We start from the raw sequence: 15,498 nt of genomic DNA on the forward strand, positions 1-15,498 counted from the left end.
AGATTTTAAAGAATTAGTAAACACTAGCATCTAATAGTTAAGTGCATCCATATTTTAAGTCCCAAGAATGTCCTGAATTAAATAGCTTCACGTTTAAACACACCATGTGTACAAGCGTAGTTCACACGCTAAAACCGTGGACTAGTAGGGTTCAAATTTACATTAATAACGTGTGCTGATTAAACCAAACTGACATTCAAACTTAAAATTCATTTATTAAAATGGAAATGAAACTTTAAAAATGATACTTACAACTTGTTTGAAGGCTCTAGCAAGGGTAAAATCCGTTTAGCATCATCGGTCGTCAACCTTTAAAACCGTTCGGCGAGCAACTGACTCGGGGCTGAAAGTTGACTCGAGGGTTATATGCTTATTGAGGGTACGGCTTCGCGACCGTAAATCAGAAAGACTTGAATTTACAACACAAAGTAGTTATAAAAGTGAACTTTACATCGGTGTAAAGATTGAAACAGAATTAGTTTGTTTTCGTGTATATATCGTCATTTAAAGTTTAAAAACTGATTTTTTAAAATGAAATAAGCAAGTTATTTTTTCAATTTATACATCAAACGATAGCCTAGAATTCGCTCTTTAAAATGACATTAAGATTATGCTTCTACAATGCTTCGTCGCGAAGCCGCAACCAAATGAAACAGTGTGGGGTCGATCGGTACACGCAAAACGGTGAAATTTGTTGACGTAACTGATACTTTTCAAACAAATATAAAACACATTCAAACATGTGTTACAGATATAAAAATACCATATTACGACAGATAAAGGCTTAAACTTTATTGACATATAATTTTTATTCTTATAGGACAACTAGAAGTAGTGAAATTTTATTTTTGAAAACCGCAAAAACTGACCCTAAAACGCACTTTTTCGCCAGTTTGGACTACCTAGATATAGACATGATTTTTAATCCATTTTAAATACTTAAACTTTTAACAATAGAATAAAATCTCGTGGAAAAAGAATTGCACACCAAGTGAACGCCAAATAAAATGTGCATATTAGTGCGTAATATTATTAGTACTTTATAAATTTACATTAGTTTTTTGAGAAATCGGAAATAGCGTAAAGTACTACTTACGGTAAACGGAAATTACTCAAAATTTGACAGAAGGTAGAGAATTAGATCTTTTACTGACTTGTGAAATTTCATTTATCTATCTGAAATCGTACTCAAGTTATAGGCTTTTGAAAAATTTAAAGTAGAAAATGTACCACTTCCGGTTATCGAAAATCGCTCAAAAGTTGAAAAGGATCTACGATTTTGATAAAACACATATATGAAATTTCACCAACCTAGCTGTAACGGTACTCAAGTTATCGTGTTTACACACACTGACATAGACACATACACACACAGACATACGGACAAGATTGCAAAACTATGTTATTCCGACTCAAGGAGGTGTAAAACGTCGAGATTTGCAAAAATCTGTTGTTGTTTTTTTGCACGATTACAAGACTTTCTCTATACTTTGTATATTCGAGAAAGTAAAAAGTAAACGATACATTAAAAGCCTGATGGCGAAATGACGTAATTTAAAACGGACAGCTATACGATAGTTATTCTGTCTAACCCATTCATAACAATATCTATATCTACAAAAGCACACCTGTCTCGGTTTCACAACCTGTCGACAACGGTAATCGAAAACTTTATTACATTACGTCAGAGAAAACAAAAATTCTATAAAGACATTATCATTAATTGCGTGGGCGGGTAATTGCATAGTAGGAATACATTGACGTCGCCAATCAGACGATTTAGCTACCTGAATTTCTACGAACATTGTCACATCATTTTCATCAAGTTTTATTTCTTATTTTCCCCACAAAATATTCCTTTAAACATGATATTCCTATCTAAATTTCCATAAAAATTGTCCTCTTCAATATTTGAAAACATTTTCCTCCCTAAATTTCTACAAAATTACCCACACTTTATTTGCAAATTTCCCATTTTTTTCTACACAATTTTCCTACTTACATTTCTACACAATTTTTCTACTTACATTTCTACACAATTTTTCTACTTAAATTTCTACACATTTTCCTACTTAAATTTCTAAACATTTTCCTACTTAAATTTCTACAAAATGTTTCTACTTAAATTTCTACACAATTTTCCTACATAAATTTTCACATTTTCCTCCCCTCCCAAAATTTCCACTAAATTTTCATTCATAATTTAGATCTATGTCATATTCCTAAATACATTTTCACCTTCAATATTTCCACATTATTTTCAAAAAAAAAAAAAAAAAAAAATACAGTTTACACAGTGCGTGTATAGAAGGAACTGTGACGTCATGTAACTGAACCAATATTTTATGTTTCTATTTCAGTTCAAATTTGCATGAATTATCGCCAACGCGAGTATTATTTTCATTTTAAATTTCAAGTATGACCGTTTTTAAAAAAAAAAGTAAACGATACATTAAAAGCCTGATGGCGAAATGACGAAATTCAAAACGAACAACTATACGATGGCTATTCTGTCTAACCCATTCATAACAATATCTATATCTACAAAAGCACACCTGTCTCGGTTTCACAACCTGTCGACAACGGTAATCGAAAACTTTATTACATTCCGTCAGAGAAAACAAAAATTCTATAAAGACATTATCATTAATTGCGTGGGCGGGTAATTGCATAGCAGGAATACATTGACTCTATCTTTGCCGTACTTGGTGTAATTTTTTTTTTAAACAGTGGAAGAAGTGGTCATGTTTATGTCACGCTGCTCGACCCCACTAACGTTTGCACACGTACCGCGGCAGACGTCGCCAATCAGACGATTTAGCTAATCACGAACTTTGCCGTGAACACAGAACGTATAATATCCGACGCGCAGTAGAGTCGTCCCGCGTAGTAACAGCGTTCACATCGCACTACTTTTTGTTTATAGTTTTTCAAATATTTCATTCATGTTGAACAACTCACATAAACTATTGGACGGAGTATTAGAGATTCGGTGAATTAATAAATTTTTCGAACTTTTGCTGTTTCAATATGCACGGGTACACGACAAGAATTGCAGGTATATAAACATCTTTAGTACTATGATTATTAATTTCTAATTAAAGTTTCACAACTTAAGTGCCACATTTAAAACTTGTGTAATTACAAGAATATTATATTGATGACATTATACAAAAGTCCATTTAAATGTGCGACCGAAAAATTCCCTGGTACGACGGCACCCATTTTTCGTGTTTAATAAATAATTATTATGTAATACTAATAAAAGACAAAACATGCTCAGTGTAATTTTTTATTTAAATAATTTAGATAAATGCGCAGTAGATCCCTTTTATTATTGTAAATTTGTGGCAGACATTGTATTAATAATAAATGATTTAAGCAGGATAAAGTGCGACATTTCAGACAAATAATTTAGTGTTTAGAAATTTATAATGACAAATTAACAGAAATATTACGATAAAAAAACAATTATTAAAATGGGTATTAAAGAATTTAAAAAAAGAATGAGATTTATAATTACAAATACCTGGTGTAGTTTTAAATATTTATGTAACACGTAAATAACACGCCGGCCGATTTTATGACGTATGAATTTTGAATGAATGTTGTGGATTAGCTTTCGTACAAGACTAATCGAATTTTAGAAAACTTTTGATAATAATCGAATCTGCGTGTCGACTAAGCGGCCAGTTAAAAAAAAGTATCTAAATTAAAAACAAAATTATCAATATCAACAACATAAAAACAATAACAAAACGACCTCTCCAGTTATCAGTTATACGTTCGAAACACACTAGCGCCATTGCGTCGATAAAGGAATTCCTCGATGCCAAAATATGATTCCGTATGAAAATATCAGCACTGTGATTTTTAAGTTGTTCCATAGAAATAAAAAAAAAAAAAAATCATTAACACATTACAGTCATCAAAGTCGATTGACTTCTATCGCCAGTGTCACAGAATGTCATCACAAGCGAACGGCCGTGCGATGAATAGTAACAAAAATGTTTCGATCTTTTACTCCACTAAAACATAATAATAACCCAATGAAGCGTAATGGCAAAGATACTTAAAAAAAAATTAAGGTGGTGTAGATAGCGCCCTAACTATATGGTGTATATTATGTTAGGAACAGCTTGTCTACCAGTGTATATACATAATTTTTATCGATAAGTAGTATATAAAACATTAAGGTTAAATAAATAACCAAATACTTATACATACAATAATTAAAAGTATATATACTAGTTATATTCATACATATATATAGACTTGCATATAAATTAATATAAAGATACATTTTAATATTTTGTGGAGTTTTTTAAGTGTGTATAAAATAATGATAAATATATATAAATACACGATGTATATATATTGTACATATATATATATATATATATGTGTGTATGTATTGTCTATTTACATATACATCATGTATGTATGAATACATACATTGGTTGTATATATAAATATAAATATATATATATATATATATATATATATATATATATATATATATATATATATATATATATATATATATATATACAATTATCTAATTGTATATATTTGTTATATCATATACAAGCTAAACATTTTACAACATATATTAATGAATACATATATTGGTTATATATATATGTATATATATATTGTATAAATTATATATATATATATATATATATATATATATATATATATATATATATACATATATATATACATATATATATATACATATATAACTGTAATTTCAATAACCTAACTATAATTGTATACCTGATTTTTAAAAATACATATAAATACCTTTAAATATAATGTGCAGCACTTACATTTTTTGAAAAAAAGTTTTTTTGAATATAAATATACATTGTTTTATTTATAAAAGATATTTTGTAATATTTATAAAATGTTCTATCTTTATATATAGGCCCTATATAAATATAAATATATATGTATATATTTATATGTATACAATATATATTTTTATTTATCTACAAACATCATTTTTCTAGAACCAGAATGATTTTATACAATTTTTTTTTGGGTTTTAAAAGATCTATGCATCATGTATTCACCAATGTCACATGGTGCAAACATGTATTAAATTTATTAAAAATATCATTTATAATTATTTAACAAAAATATTTTCTCATCAAAGGATTTGGCCATATTAAAATTACTACCCAAAAGTTCATTATTATCAAAGCAAAACAAAAATTAAACCGTGGTTGTCAACTTTGTTTCGAAAATGTATATATATATATATATATATATATATATATATATATATATATATATATATATATATATATATATATATATGTATGTATGTATATATATATGTATGTATGTATGTATGTATGTATGTATGTATGTATGTATGTATGTATGTGTGTATATATATAGTATATAATATTAGGAGCTTGTTCTAAGTTACTTATAATAGTTTGGCTTCAATACACTGCGAACAACAACCTTATGACCAGTGCCAGAGTCACAGCGGGGATGTTTTCTATTTGGTTTACCCAATTTTTAGAATTGATCTTTAATATAAACTAAACTTCGATCTTCTGATTTGAATATTTTAAATTTCTCTAAAATATCCGTTAACAATATAAATTTCTTAACTAGCATGTTATTACATTTATGCTTTGACACTATCACCGTGACAAAGTAGCTGATGATGACATACTATTTTTTTAAGCTCACGAAAACACACTTTCTTCTTCATCTTCTTCGTTCTTAATTTTTGAATATGGTGGAGGATTCAGACAACAAGTCCAACTTCGTGGACAAACCGGACTGTGGTCTCCAGTTTGTCAGGTGTCCCATATAATTTTTCCCTGAGTGGGGTGGGCTGGGGCCAGTGTCTGACTCTTGCCTGGCTATACAGAGTACATTCCTGGAGTACGTGCTCCGTGTTTTCCGGGGCCTTGCCACAAGGGCACATTTCGCTACACCCAACCTTCAGTTTTCTGTGCATGTGTTGATTTAGTCTGATGTGGCCTGTTCTAAGTCGAAAGATTATGTATTGTTGTTTTAAAATTTAATTAATTTTGAGTGGAGTGAATAAAAATATATGCTGTTGCAATAACAAATAATATTCCACATTTTTATTTCCCTAGTACTAGCAAGTTAAACAGAGATTAATTAAAACTACATTTTAAAATGTTTACCCGACGCGACATTAAAATCTTGTACCTGGTTACAATCGCGTATTGTTTTAAGAAATATATTTATCGATTTTGTTCATAGAACACATAACACATGAAACCTGTCTCACGTAAAGTTACAGCTGTTCGACGATCGTGTGCTCAAGTTGTTTTATGTCTACAATTTCCGAAACATTAAATGTCACAGATTAGTAAATAACAACTGTCCACTTTTAAAATCACATGAAATACGCACACACGCACATTATATATATATATATATATATATATATATATATATATATATATATATATATATATATATATATATAATATACAAGTTCAGATTTAGTTACAAATAATCTTAGATATGTAAATATATTTATGTATAAAATATATATACGACTATGGGTATATCTATCTATAAATATCTATTTATCGATCTATAAATATATCTATCTATAAATCTCTCTGTCTCTGTCTCTCTCTCTCTCTCTCTCTCTCTCTATATATATATATATATATATATATATATATATAACGTGTGTCAGGTACCCATCAGAGCTGGGTAGACACAGGGACGTTCTACAGTCCCGCGTGCGGACCGAGTTCCAAACATGAAGCCTTCGGGCCATTAGCTGAATGCTCTACCATTCGACCACACCGTTCAAAACGACCAGTTGCTTCCTACACTTCGACATAATAAATTATGTTTTCTTTTTAAACAACTAAAGGAATTTTTTTTCCTCAGTAGGGAATAGAAACACACTCTGGCCAACTGGCAGTTGTAAAACCTGCTCACGCAATCAAGATTTAAACTACGTATCTATCTATATATAATTCTCTTCTGGGAGACGCTAGAAAACAAGCTGTAAACGCGCTCCCTACCACCCCCACCCCTACATGGTCTTAGTGAGCTGTGTTCACTCTAAATGTTTACAAGCAGAGCCGGGTTTAGTGACGACTATTAGGGCAGATAATTTAGTTTGAAACGATTTTAAACGTAGGGGGAGGGGGGAACTAAGTCGAGTTTACTTTAACGGAGGGGAGGAGGAGGGGGGTTATCGTCCTTAACGAGCTACTTATAGTGTTTTAAAGAAATATTGTCAGTGGCAGCGTTGGTACCGTCGAATTCACAAATTATGAATTACTGAAAAGTAGAAAAAACAACAACTAAATACCGGCGTATGATATGCCGCGGGTCGGCTCGTAAAATTATATTTGGATTAAATGTCGAATTAAAGCGAAAGGGGGAAGGAATGGGGGGGGGGGGAGGGGGGATTGGTCCTTAACGTGCTACTTATAGTGTTTTAAATAAATATTTTCAATGAATTACTGAAAAGTAGAAAAAAACAACTAAATAGCGGCGTATGATATGCCGCGGGCCGGCTCGTAGGCTCATAAAAAGTCATATAGCACACAGCGCATACAAAATAATTTTTCTCACAAGATTTTATACTCATTAGAGATTATATTTTTCTGACCCAAAGTTAAGTTTTTGATTACTTGGTTCGAGTACATTAATTTGTCGGAACTTTAAATATCTTTACCCCTTATTTTTACTTTCTCGTATATACGAAGTATAGAGAAAGTATTGTAATCGTGCAAAAAAAAAAAAAAAAATAAAAAAAAAAAAAAATCGAGATTTTTTCAAATCTCGACGTTTTACACCTCACTGATACGGAAAATCATAATTTTGCAATCTTGTCCGCATGTCTGTGTGTCTGTCTGTGTGTCTGTCTGTGTGTAAACACGATAACTTGAGTACCTTTACAGCTAGGTTGATGAAATTTCATATATAAGTATTTTATCAAAATCGTAGATCCGTATCAACTTTTGAGCGATTTCCGATAACCGGAAGTGGTACTTTTTCTACTTTGAATTTTCAAAAGCTTATAACTTGAGTACTATTTCAGATAGATAAATGAAATTTCACATGTAAGTAAAAGATCTAATTCTCTACCTTCTGTCAAATTTTGAGTAATTTCCGTTGACCGGAAGTACTAATTTACGCTATTTCCGATTTCTCAAAAAACGCAAGTAAATTTATAAAGCACTAATAATATTGCGCACTATTATGCACATTTTGTTTTGGCGTTCGCTTGGTGCGCAATTCTTTTTTCTATGAGATATTATTCTATTTTAAAAAGTTAAGGTAATTAAAATTATGTCTATTCCAAGTTATATAAAAATATTCGAGAAAGTTTAGGAGAGATCACACAATTTTCTACACATATTTGACCATCTAACCGGGACATAATGGTAGGAGGAACTAGAAAACATAAGGCCAGAGGCGTAGCAACCCATTCGGGCCCAGCGCGAACTATCAATTTTGCGTACTCAACATGTATAGTTAAATACGTTGGAGAAAATCCGCTCCTCAAATTTTGAAGGATCTGGGTATTTTTTTACCAGTCACTCTAGTGGTTTTTATGTTGGAGTCACACTATTCATGTAGAAAACAGTAAAATTAAGTCCGTAAAGATAAATAGCAATTTATTTTCTTAACTTCCACTGTGTATAATTCAGTAATGCAGCTTATGATAAGCTTTTTAAAAAATACCTGAGATCGGCGCCCGCGGCGACCGCCCACACTCCCCTAACTATAACTCTGCATGGCATTTTCTGCTGTAGCTTGGCGATGGTTTGTTGTGTAGGGATTTAACACAAGTGAATGTTACTAGTAACAAAGTTATGACGCATCTGCATTTTAAAGTCTTAGCAAAAGGCAAAAGGCAAAAAAAAAAAAAACTAAACAAAAATACCAAACAAACAAACAAGAACAACAAACAAACTAATAAAAAAAACAAGCAAACAAATAACGAAAATAGGAACAACAATCAAAGACAAATTCAAAGAAGCAATAAAACAACAAAAAAAAAAAAAAAAAAAAAACAACCAGCAAAAAAAAAAAAAAAGAAAAAAACAAACCAGCAAAAACTAACAAGAAAACAAACAAGCAAGTAAAGACGCAAAAAAAAAAAAAAAAAAAAAAAAAAAAAAAGCAAACAAAGAAAAACGGGCTATCAAACAAAGAAAAACAAGCACGCAAACTAAGAAAAAAAAATACGAGTTATAATAAGATCATTCTAACTTTTGCTGAAGGTAATAAATGCTACATGTGAAAAAAAAATTACCTTTTTCCCCCCACCATCAAAATATCCAGGCGTCTGTTTGAGCGACAACATCAGCAGTGAAGATATCTAGTACAGACAGGTAACAAAGGTGATAAAAATAAAAACTCGCGGTCAGCGTCCTAAAGCCCGGTCGACCTGTCGCACACATCTGTATTCCTCACTCAGAAAACAACTACCACTTTCACGTTGAATTTTAATTAATTTCTAATTAGGCAATTACAAATTTCGAAAAGTCTACTTCTGATGATATCATCACGACAAAGAATTGACAAATATATTTTTATAGTTTCCGCTTTTCAAAAATAGAATAAAATTATAGACACTGCTAATGTGAATTCCGTTCATGTTATCTAGTTATAATAAGATTTCTATTTACAATGATTTAAAACATCTTAATTTTTTTAAAATCCTAATATTTTCAATTAAAAGCAAACAATTTTTATATTCACATTTCATTTCCCTACAACCTTTACTTAAAGCTACCGCGATGTAGATTCTATAAACTCAATAAAAAAAAAACCAACACAAAATTCTGAATCACATTTGTGGGGTCAAAAGTGCAACCGTAGAGAAGTCGACCAAAGGGGGTGGGGGTTGCGATGAAGGATGTGTGTGTGTGTGTGTGTGTGTGGGGGGGGGGGGGGGTTGGCTTAAATACCAAAGCCGTAGCTACAAAACCGCTATAAATAAATAACTAAATAACATAGCGAAGTAGATCAAGGGGGGTGGTAGGATTAAAAGTAGGGTTGGGGGGTGGTTTTGATACTAGCGACGTAGTTACTAAACCGCAATAATTAATTACATAAAGTAAAGAAGTAGAGCAAAGGGGATTGGTGGTATCAGAATAGGGATAGGGTGGGGGGGGGTTGGCTTTGACACTAACGGTGCAGTTGAGATTAACAAGTCTCAAAAATAGAATCAAATAGAAAGGTAGAATAATGGGGATGGAGGGATTCAACGAGGGGTGGGGGTGAGTGGGGGGAGGGGGGGGGGGGAGATGGCTGGCTTTGAAACAAACGCCGCAGCTACATAGCCCTAAAATCTAAATAAAATAGAGAAGTAGAGCATAGGGGGTGGTGGAGGGTCAAGTGGGTTGTGGGGGGTGGGTCAGTATTTTCTTCTTGGATTCCTTACCTGTGTACGTGGTCTACGCCGCCGCCCCCCGCCCCACCCAGCTTGGGTAGGGTTCACCTGTTGGCTGAGTCTTGCAGGTCAAAAAATGTCACGTGACCCCAGAGTTCACAGCACCATGAACCTCCCCCGGACTATTAAACTAGGTCATTGGATGTTAAATCAGGTTCAAATGGTCCGTATTTTGGCAGATGCCGTACAAGGAGTTATGAAGATAGCATTCAGAATGGAGAGCTCAACTCAGCCGTAGAACTTGTATATAGAGCATTTGTTTTGAATCAGCTAGAATCTACTTCATTCAGCAAGGTAGTCATGTTTCCTGGGTTATATAGGAGAAATAAACTATAATAAATTAACTGTTACATAAGGATATATATATATATATATATATATATATATATATATATATATATATATATATATATATATATATATATATATATATATATATAATTATACTAGCTGTATGTCGTTGCATCGCTATGATGTAAAATAAATTGAAAGTAGTACTCTGAAGAAATACGAAAAAAACACACAATGTAGGCCGACAAAACAAAAAATATATCACTCTAAACACAAAAAAAAACAACAGCCTATAACAAACAAAATCTACACACAATACAACCAAAAAACAACGAACGCAACACAATCTGTTTTGTAATCCTTGTAAAAAAAATGACAAATAATTTCTGGAATATTCATTAAGACAAGCGAACTAGGAAAAATAATCACTCTCTTAATATACAAATGTATATGTATACACATTTAATTGTAAATGTCAAAACAGATCAATAAATACTTTAGTGTGTAATATATAAGCTTAATACTATTAATTTTTACAAAAATATGTTGTCTACAATCAGAATTAAATATTTTGTCATCATAAATGCTAAAATATTATAGCTTAATGAAAGTTTTTAAAAAATCAGTAGGTATAAAACCACGCTTTTCAATCAAATTGAAAAACTTAATTTAATAGATGGAGTATTCTGAATAATAGCCTAGTTATAATTCAATTATTAGTCCTGCATTTCAAATCATACTTTTTACTTTCTCGTATATACGAAGTATAGAGAAAGTCTTGTAAATGTAATCGTGTAAAAAAAAAAAAAATCGAGATTTTTGCAAATCTCGACGTTTTGCACCTCCCTGAGTCGGAAAAATATAGTTTTGCAATCTTGTCCGTATGTCTCTGTGTGTGTGTATGTGTGTCTGTAAACACAACAACTTGAGTACCGTTACAGCTATGTTGATGAAATTCGATATGTAAGTATTATATGAAAAGCGTAGATCCGTATCAAATTTTGAGCGATTTCCGATAACCGGAAGTGGAACTTTTTCTACTTTCAATTTTTCAAACGCCTATAACTTGAAAACATTTTCAGATAGATAAATGAAATTTCACACAAAAGTAAAACATCTAATTCTCTGTCTTCTATCAAATTTTGAGTAATTTCTGTTGACCGGAAGTAGTAATTTTCGCTATTTCCGATTTCTCAAAAAACGCATGTGAATTTATAAGTACTAATAAAATTCCGCACTATTATTCACATTTTATTAGGCGTTCCCTACGAGATTTCATTCTATTTTAAAAAGTATTTTTAAGTATTTAAAATGGATTAAAAATCATGTCTATATCCCGAGTTGCCATCCCCTATTGTTTCATATAAGAATATTCGAGAAAGTTTAGGGGAGATCACTCCCGGTTTATTTAAATTAGCTACTGCTATTTATGTTCTTTAAACATCATTTTTCAACATAATGATAAGGTATGGATTAGATCACTGTATTGCTCACACACCTCTTTACTGGTAATTGCAAAAACAATATTCACAGAGTTTTACCTGTTTCAAAATCTTTGATTCTAGTGGCATGGTACTTTGGTACCTTATTCGCGTTTCCCAAAATGTACTTACACATCAGTTCGGGGTAGGTTGGGGGGAGGGTTCAACTTCATTCACCCCTGTCCGGTCACTTTAGGTCTACTGTTTTACCCAGCGTATACATAGGTGTGACATTTATGTCGCTCTACACAATTACGGCCTATTCGGTTCTGGAGGGTGTGGGGGGGGGGGGGGGGGTACCCAACTCATAGTGAACGTAGCTTCAGAAATAGATTTAAATAAGTAACAGTGGTATTATACAGAGGGGTCCATGGGGGTGGTGGTGGTTGTAACCCCCTTAACCCCCTTGCCTACGACACTGTACATTATATATATATATATATATATATATATATATATATATATATATATATATATATATATATATATATATATATATATATATAAAAAATGTATTAACGGCTTGAACTCGTTTATATTACATCCAAAAATGTGAGAATGTAGATATGAACGAAGAAGAAGAAAGTCTACCGCCCCCCCCCCCCCCCCCCCCCGAACGAGATGGATTTATATAGTAAACATACACTTTTACTAGTGTCCGCCCCCCCACCCCGAAAAATGTTGACCCCCCCCCCCCCCGAAAATTTCAAAAGCCCCCCCCCCCCCGGAGAAAAAAGTCTGGAAGAAACACTGGTCAACTATAACTGCTTTAATTTCAGCCAACTACATTTGAAAGGGGGGGGGGGGGAGGAATAAGTCCAATTTACCGTCACCTAACTTGGATTGTCATGTTCCTAGGGCTACCGTGTAGTTCGCTGAATCAATCTTCCATTGTCAGTATGTTACACAACCGAGTCAGTACACGACCTTTAGCACTGGCCAGGAGTTGTCCCCCAAGCTATCATATCTATACCAAAGCTTAAGCTTTCGCGGGCTAATATCGATTCTGTTGATATGTAATAATCGATATTTTTAAAAATGCAAACAATCATGTACAGGTAAAAATTTAAATAAAAACAAGTTGCAACAGGGTTGAAAAATCTCGTTCTGATGCTAAGCGACATACTGTTCATCTCAAATTGTATGGCTTAAAAGAATTTAAAAGAATATACTTGTAGTATCTCGTTAAGTAGAAATTGATGATTTGCTATGACAGATATGTCATGGATTTTCTGAATGGAATAAATGGAATAACAAAATGTATCTGAAATAGTTATGTCTGGGTCTGTGTCTAGTTCTGTGTCTGTGTTTGGGCTTAGGTCCATGTCCAGGACTAGGACCAGCACTAGGACCAAAACTAGGACCAAGACCAGGACCAATCAGGACCAAGACCAGGACCAATCAGGACCAGGACTAGGACCAATCAGGACCAGGACTAGGACTAAGACAAGGCTTAGGACCAGGACCAATCAGGACTAGGACCAGGACTAGGACCAGGACCAGGACTAGGACCAGGACTAGGACTAAGACCAGGACTATGACTAGGACCAGGACCAAGACAAATCAGGACCAGGACCAGGTTTAGGACCAGGACTAGGACCAAGACCAATCAGGATCAGGAATAGGACTAGGACTAGGACCAGGACTAGGACCAATCAGGACCAGGACTAGGACTAAGACAAGGCTTAGGACCAGGACCAATCAGGACTAGGACCAGGACTAGGACCAGGACCAGGACTAAGACCAGGACTATAACTAGGACCAGGACCAAGACAAATCAGGACCAGGACCAGGTTTAGGACCAGGACTAGGACCAAGACCAATCAGGATCAGGAATAGGACTAGGACCAGGACTAGGACCAGCACTAGGACCAATCAGGACCAGAACTAGGACCAATCAGGACCAGGACTAGGACCATGACTAGGACCAGGTACAATCAGGACTGGGACTAGGACTAGGACCAGGACTAGGACCAATCATGACCAGGACTAGGACCAGGACTAGGACCAGCACTAGGACCAGCACTAGGACCAATCAGGACCAGGACTAGGACTAGGACTAAGACCAGGACTAGGACTAGGACCAAGACCAATCAGGATCAGGAATAGGACCAGGACTAGGGCCAATCAGGATAAAAAATAGGACTAGGACCAGGATCAGAACTAGGACCAGGACTAGGACCAGGACCAATCAGGATCAGGAATAGGACTAGGACCAGGACTAGGAACAGTTCTAAGTCTAACTCTATGTTTCCTACATAACGAGGAAGCTGACTGGTATTAGAATCAAGACCTTGTCCTATGAAAAACGAATACCCGTTACATTTCATCGTGAGAACCTTTACCAGAACTAGACCAAACAGAGCGTAGAAAATGGGACGGCCCTAAATCCTCCAGATTTTTCTGGTAACAAATACGTTCAACAGCCCAGGGCATCCCGCCTCAAAAGCCGGACAATTTTCATTGTTATGTACTGAGAATACAGTACCCCATTGTTTTGTCTACAATTGTGTTAAGTTACCGCCCGTCCATATAGGCATATACCCGGCTAAACTTCGTTATTTATTCTATGGCGGTCTCAACCTTATATTCAAAACCTACAGAGTTTCTATGTATTTCTGTCGAGCCGCTCTTTCCACAAAGGCTCTGTATCTTGAATTATTCATACAAATTATGCATAGATACAAATCTTTTTTCCCTAGCTATTTAAAATGAACATCCCAACGCCCCCACGATGTTTTTCAAAAAAATTATTTTTTTTTTAAAATTTAAATTTCGATAAATGAAGAAAAATGTGTGTAGAAGAATTGCATTCGAAAATCGATAAAAGAATAAAAAGTATTATTTTCTAAACAAACTCTACATTTCTATTGTTGCGTTATCTTCATTAAGTGAACCCATTAACACTGAACTGATTACCGGTAGTCTAGTTAAATCCAATAGCGCCAGCACAGCCGTATGAATGGCATGCACCAGATCGCTGCTCGTGCCATGGCACCGTTTCCCTGGCGTTCTTTGGGCCCGAACTCTAGTGCTACATCCCCTGAGCCTGATTACAGACACCGCGAGAAGCGTGAAATGACAGGAAATACGCGAAAAAATATTATACAACACCAGCAATTAGTTCAAGTAGGTTTTTTAAAGTTAAATAAATAACGTAATTTAATATTGTTTTTGAAAACTATTTATTTTAACAATTACATTTTATTTGGAATTTTTTTTCCTGAGTGTTAATGAAAATGAAAAATCCTTTTTTTCTATTTTTTTTTCCTAAGTGTTAATAATAAC

At 33.6% G+C, this 15,498-nt stretch overlaps 1 protein-coding gene across 1 annotated transcript in view; it reads left to right on the top strand.

Annotated features, from left to right (window-relative positions):
- The first annotated feature begins 2,860 nt into the window (after positions 1–2,860).
- The window catches only part of LOC131943148 (cytochrome P450 10), a 29,754-nt gene continuing 17,116 nt past the window's right edge, over positions 2,861–15,498 (top strand). Inside the window, exon 1 of the mRNA XM_059303153.1 lies at positions 2,861–3,058. The gene's annotated coding sequence lies outside the window, so the exon portion shown is untranslated. The remainder of the gene's footprint in view (positions 3,059–15,498) is intronic.

Source organism: Physella acuta, unplaced genomic scaffold (genome assembly GCF_028476545.2).
Source record: "Physella acuta isolate Inbredline_101_S28 unplaced genomic scaffold, ASM2847654v3 ptg000443l, whole genome shotgun sequence".
NCBI classification, from domain to species: Eukaryota; Metazoa; Mollusca; class Gastropoda; family Physidae; genus Physella; species Physella acuta.